This window comes from Triticum urartu, unplaced genomic scaffold, assembly GCF_003073215.2.
Source record: "Triticum urartu cultivar G1812 unplaced genomic scaffold, Tu2.1 TuUngrouped_contig_9916, whole genome shotgun sequence".
Taxonomy (NCBI): Eukaryota; Viridiplantae; Streptophyta; class Magnoliopsida; order Poales; family Poaceae; genus Triticum; species Triticum urartu.
Genome location: NW_024121007.1, coordinates 1272 through 8219, shown reverse-complemented (window position 1 = coordinate 8219; position 6948 = coordinate 1272). Strand labels below are relative to the sequence as shown.

Genomic DNA, 6948 nt, shown 5'->3' with positions numbered 1-6948 from the left:
ATTTATGTTTCTTTCCTTTCTGCTTTATAAGAGCCAAATTTACTCCTTTTTATTCCTTATCTTTCCTTATGAGTGGAACATTTTATTTCCTTTCTGCTTATATAATAGCCGAATTTGCTCCTTTTAATTCCTTCTCTCTCCTTCCTAGGACCCACTTCTTGAGTTGCTTATTGATTTTAAATCATACACATATGGTATAGGAAACATGCCCATGCGTTCCACCAGGAGAAGATTAACATACAAATTAAATATGATTTGGATGGAGATTAAGATTACACAACAAAATAATATCTAAATGGCTATTCCGCAAGAGGCAACCATGTTACCACCCCTCAGGCCACTATTGTCATTCGGTTGATACCCAACAGCCCATTACCATTGGCAAAATTGAGAGCTATTAGCCTTAATGAATGCAGCACATGCATTTTTCTTATTTTTATCAGGTAACATATATGTAGAGGACCAGCTGGCATCTATAACTCTCTAATTCATTGAAACTTCTTCGCGATCTGCTTCTTTAGTATCATCTCCCTTGTCTAAACATCAAGAAAACTTCTCCATGTTCTGCTTCCTTAGTAGCGTCTCCCTTGTGTAAACATCAGGAGAGCAGATACTTGGAAGGCTTGACACAGTGGTCATCATGAATGTAGTAGCAGCAAGAAGTGCCAATAAGACTTTTGATTGACTGCATAGGGAGAAAATGGAAATTAGATCACTTTGTAGTTTGTATAATCAAAAGAGTTTAGGGTCAAATCCCTGTTGCACGAATTTTCCTGTAAAAAGGATGAAAACACACATTTAGTTCAGAGTGAAACTAAGGTTAAGCAAGAAAATGTTCTTTGCTACAGATTAAGCTAGTCTTATAGCATCTTGAAGCAGAATAAGTGAGAATTTCTACAACTTTTTGGAAAGGTAGACCGCCATATCAAAGATATGATGCTTAATAAATTCTGACGACCATAACTAACTTTAGAAACAATAGAAAAAGTGATTCACATCATATTTCCCTTGTGATCTAGATTCTAGGTTTGTCTCAGGTGCAAGATGAAAAATTTAATTGCTTTCGAGAACATAACTACATAAAAATAGCAAATGAAGAAACCAGATGCTGCCTGCACAACCCAGGTTTGCAGCATACAAACAGTTGCACGCAAAGCATATGACTACCACATGAAAATCTTCCTCATAAGGAACAAATTGATGCCAGATGTATAAAAGAAATAATCCCCCCCCCGCCCCCACACCACCACACAACTATAAGATTGCTCAATTAGGAATAAAATACAGTTAATACGGTGTCCCCCCTATAAGTTATAACTGTCATATATGTATACATTCGATGATTCCCATCTAAGAAGTATGCAATGTGACGAAAAAGAGTAAGATCATCAAGCAATAACTGTCAATTTGTCATCTTACCAATTCAATCATAGTCACTATCACTACAATTAACAACAAAGCACATCTAATCATCCTTAGAGAAGTAGCATAGACCAACCTTTTCAACTGATTCTTATCGCAGGAGGGTCCAAATTCCTGGAGCTAAAACATCGCGGCGTTAAATGGCAGTAACACTGTTCTTGGGCTCAAGATGCTACCATGGTTACCCTAGAGGACAAGTAAATAGGATTAAAAATGTCTAATCATTAATTCATTGGCAGTCAGCTAGTATTTCTGGACTTAAACCCTCCACACTCTCGATGTGAATCACAAATGACTTTGAGTTAAAAGAAAATGTTCTGAATAATAGTTACTAACAAAACCTATGAGCCAATGTTTTTACAACACCATTGAATAGAGTTCAGAGTTTAAGTATGTATGCCACGACACACAGCTGCCGCAGAGACGATGCGCAGGTGGTCACTATCACAAATCAAAAAATTATAGCAATTTAGTATTACTTGTCTGAACTGTACAAATCTCTGAAAGTATGTCTAAACTGAGAACTCCTGGAGTTTACTATTATCAGAAAAGCAGCAGGTACCAGTGGCCTACATCCAATGAAAGGTTACACAGATTGATGTTGATTGAAGAAATATCCAACAACGTTGGACTAATCACCATAATCTAGCGAGCTTCTATCTACTGGGCAATTCAGAAATAATAAACTGAAACAAGAGCAATCGAAAACTACATTGTCTGCCAACACTAATCAGATCAACACAACCCGGCCATCAGCATTTGTGTGAATGGACAAAAGTTATGGTAACCCTGTCTGACTTATCTTCAGTTCTTCACATAAGGTTATCTTTACTTAACACAAAGCGCATAGATAAATCAACTAAATCAGAATTTCTCAATGGACGGAAGTTATAAAATAATGTCTGAAACGAATGCACAAAAGGAGCATCTCCAGAACAAATAGGTGCGTAAAGTACATCAAAAGAAAAACGCTTGGTGTGCATCTACAAGTCAAATAAGAAGGCCTATCAGCTCCTACATACATGAATACAAACAGGTTACATTGGGATTAACTATCAGCAAGTAAAACCAACATCCGAGGGAAAAGTTGAACAAAAGCTCTTTCTACCCTTTAACAAGATCATTCTGTAAATCAGAATTCATTCATTATCTTTCTACCCTGGCTCCAGCAGTTAGTGTTACTCTTGGATGACTGTAGAAGCTAGCCGACTGAAAAACCACACCAGTACAACGTTGTGTGCTCGGTCCACTTTTTGTTTCAGTAATTTACACATTATCGATTTTGTTCAGTTAGCCACTAAATGTCCAGCGGTTATCCAATAAAATGTGTTCACTTTGGGAGTCAGTAGCAGTTAGTGTGTATAAGCTCTGGGAGTTAGCTTGCATCATGTAGAGTTTGCTCTTGTAAAAAAAATGGAAAAATAGATCAAAACATAAAACTACGACTGTGAACATCACTTCCTTCGGTGGAAATCGCTCCAGTAAAATTTGCAACTACATAAATTGTTCATTTTGGGCAACATATTATTTTAGAATTACAAGAATTGCGTATATACTTTGCCATATTGTGCACCCTTCTATGAATTGTTCCACAAAACAAAGTATAAATTGTAATAGGTAACATCTGATGCTAAGCCATCTTGGTGCATAACACACACAAAAATATGATTTTATCTGTTGGATGTGACATAACATAGATGGGTCAAATTTCAGGGGCTTCTATCTACTAAATTCAAAGTATAAATTCAGAAACAATAAACTGAAACAAGAGCCATCAGAAGTAGCACCAATTCAGAAACAATAAACTGAAATAGGGGCTTCTATTTCTATCAACTGATTAGCTTTCAAGGGGATACATACCTCTGGTGTAGCCACCGCAGGCGACATTGAACGGCTCAATGGATGTGCTTCTTCTGCCGGCAAACTTGGCGGAGGTAACATTGGAAGTTTCTTCGAAACTCACAATGATTCATCACACAAAAAAAGTAGCATAGCAGCCATGTAGATATCATATATATCTCTGTTAAGAAGAAATAAGGAATATTACAAAGCTTAAGAGGAAACTCGCCTCTGCCACTTTTGGGTTTACACAAGTGTAATCCACTCGCTCACTAAGAACTTACATGGCATTTCTAGTGTAACTATTTTATGAGCTTACAAATAAAAGCACAAAAATGAAAATAGCACATCATATATACACTGTTTGTGTTTGGAAGGATATCAATTAAATAAAAATAGATCTGTTAATGGACTTGTTTGTGTAGTAGCAGAATTTTGTTCAAAATAAAACTGGACTTGTGCTAATGGGAGAGACAGAGAGTAGATGGGGGTTGCTTGACCTATCTTGGTGTAGCAGAGGCGTCATCCGAGGAGGTGCTTATGGCTAGGGTTCCTCCCTGTTGACCTGCATGGGAAGGGAAGGAAACGAGATGAGGAAGGGACGGGAAGGGGAGGGGAGGGGATGTGGACAAGATAGAACCTTGGAGCTGCAGGTCCATGGCGTCCTCCACATCTCCGTGAAGAAGCCCTTGATGGCGGCGACCATGGTGGATGGGGAATTCCCATGGCGTGCTCCATCTGCATCTGCAGCAGAGGACATGAAGAGAATGTGACGTGTAGGGGTGGTGGATCCCAGCCAAGAAGGAAGGAGGGACGAACCTGGGCCGCCGGAGACGCGCCGGCGAAGCCCTGCCCGAAACCCTAGCCATGGGGGTGGCGTTTCGAGCGGGCGGTAGAGGCCGGGAGCGGAGAATCTGGCCGGAGGGTAGGGAGGAGTGGACCGTGGGGAGTTGGGTGGCGTGCTGCGCGGCGCCGGAGCTCGCCGGAAGCTGCCGGCGTGGGTGGTGGTGGCTGCGGCGAGGACTTGAGCAAGAGGGAGAGTAGGCGAGCCCGTGCTCCTCCTTTGGTTGTGTTTTTTCTTTACCCAAATTTGCTCAGACCACGGGTTGAATAATCCAAACGACGGGGTGTATTGTGCAAAAACGAATCGTTTTCCCCGATTCACTTAAACAGGGACTGCAGGTTGAATTCTCGAAAATAGAGGGGCTTTTTGTAAGATCGCTGACGACGTACGACCAGAAGCGATCGGTGGTTTATTATTAGGGAGAGATATGTGTTCTTAATTGGGATGAGCTAGGAGGAACAAACAACATTTAGCTTCTTTGATGGTCCTGGGGATGGCGATGGTCCTGCTAGAGAGATCGTCGATGGCAGCAGCAAGCAGTCCCAAGACATAGGTAAGCTCCTTTGTTTGATATATGTTAGCTTCGTCCAGCAGGATGTGCAACTGTCTTCTTCTCTTCAATTAATCATATCTATCTGTGTAGGTTTCACTGGATTTAATTTTAGTTTTGTCTGCATTGAATTGTTTGGTGTTTGATTATTTTATCAAGTGGAACCTGGCTTCTCATGGACCTCCCAGCATTTACCTAAGCAATGGTTACTATACTATACACATCAACTACAGTTGCGGAGATCTGAACTACAAATTGCCCTATGGTGTATTAACTCTGAAATATCATGCACAATCATGTACATTAAATGTTTGAATAAGTAGGATGTTCTTTCTTAACATAGTTTACTGCAGGAAATACTTTGTATGTGCTTCCAAAGTTCTCTTGCTTGCCGCTTCTGTTGTATCCTTCTGGCAACCTGAGAGTAAACTACTGGAGGTGATATAACGTTCTCCCTTCCATTGCCTGGTTTGCTGCCAATGCTCACTATTCTTTTGCATTTCTTCTATGGCTAAAAATCGTCCAACAATTTTCATATGTACCTGCTTCTTCTGCAGATGTTATTCTTGCATTAGCGAACTGCTCGTCTATAATTTTTTCTCTGCAAAATAAATACACATGCATAATTTTTATTTTATCATCTGCAATTCTGGTTTATTTTATAGTCTTGGTTGAGGTCCACTTTATTAGCCAAGAAATTATCTATTTCTTTGATTTGCCTAAATACATAGTAAGGTCTACTATTTTTATTGTATTGGAGCCATAGTTTGATTGAACCATACTGAATTTACAAGTAATTTCTGTTTTACATCTATATATTTGATTTTCTTCGTGTTCTTGATTGAGACAAGCGAGGAGGAACATCGACTATTTTGCTAGGCAATCACATCTAAGACAAAACATCAACGGTTGTTGTATGAGTAAAAGCTATACAAAATACTTCTAAGGAGGAAGCAATATATGTGTTTTCTTTTCGCTTCCTTGCTCTTGCTTAGTCTAGTCTATTTTATTCACAAAGGAATCAACTGATATTCTCTTTTCTTTGGCAGCCAGAATTCGAAATTTCAAGTGCTTTGATGTAGATAGTGATTACAACATGGCCAGGCCTTGAGGATTTTTTCAGGTTTTGTAACAGGAAGTTATCTCTAAAAACTATTTTTCGTGGTTGCTATCAAATGGTATGTTATACGATTAAAACTTAATGTTCCCTTGGCTTCATTACTTTGGTCCAGCTTTGTTTTTGTTAGATCAATCATGTTGAGTTCGTGCATTCCATTGATCTAACACGATGAAAGTATAGAGATACGTTGACACACCAGCATATTCCATAGTCATACATGTTAATGTTTGTATCCCTTGTTGATATACTTGACTGTTCCGAATTACCGATAGTCATACAGGTTAATATTATTATCCCTTATTGATATACTCGACTGTTCAGAATTACCGCTAATCTTCAGCGGTTACCAAATAATCAGAGAATCTGGATCTTGGTGCTTGATTTTGGCATCTATGGTACATGGCTTGATATGTTTTTCTCCATTCTACTTTATGGTACATGGCTTGATGAAGGTAATTCTACTTTATGGTACATGGCTTTGATATGTTTTTCTCGATTCTATTTGTAACTGATTTGTACTCCTCCATATCCACCATGTTTGATAGATTAATTCTGTAATTCTATAATCATGCATTAAGAATGGCAAGTGTATCATTAGTGTTGCTTCTACTGGTACATATTGTCATATTAGTTGAGTTATCAACTGCTGCTATCATATGCTTAGTAAAGTCCCTGCCATTGAATGCTAATTTAAATACAACAACTCACCCACTGATGATGCCATTGAGCCCTGTTCATACTAAAAATTGTTATTTTCTCGCTCTAGGTGTCAGTTAACTAAATCGACAACAATCAGAGTTTAAAGTTCTCCTTGTCGCAACCGGCAGTGTCCGGTCCTGGCTGAAGGTAGGAGCTGCTTTATGCATTGTTCATGTTGTGTTCTTTACCTTTTTTATGAGTTTTACACAAAAGTTTCTCCAGTTACAGGCTTAAATGGATCGGTTTGCATGGAACAATGTTCAGAACCTAATATAACTAAATGTCAGTTGCCTGCTCAGTACACTCTTACAAACTCTTTCAAAGTTGTGAGTGGATAAATTGTGGTTATAGAGAGTAGAGTTTGATTCATTGCCTGATGTAGGAAGGTAGGATCGAAGTGCTTTTTCAGCTATGGTAATCACCATGGTTTTCTTTTTGGCTTCTTATGCATAAGATCTAATTTTAGTTTTAAGT

At 38.9% G+C, this 6948-nt stretch overlaps 1 long non-coding RNA gene across 2 annotated transcripts; it reads right to left on the bottom strand.

Annotated features, from left to right (window-relative positions):
- Positions 1-224: 224 nt before the first annotated feature.
- Positions 225-4349, bottom strand: LOC125532432. 2 transcript variants are annotated; one of them, XR_007294118.1, is made up of 6 exons: positions 4081-4349; positions 3902-4005; positions 3762-3826; positions 3283-3442; positions 1499-1608; positions 225-773 (listed from the first exon to the last, which is right to left on the bottom strand). It is a non-coding gene; the product is annotated as an uncharacterized LOC125532432 (long non-coding RNA). The 2 variants fall into 2 exon arrangements; XR_007294119.1 differs by having other exon boundaries at positions 225-685.
- Positions 4350-6948: the final 2599 nt, after the last annotated feature.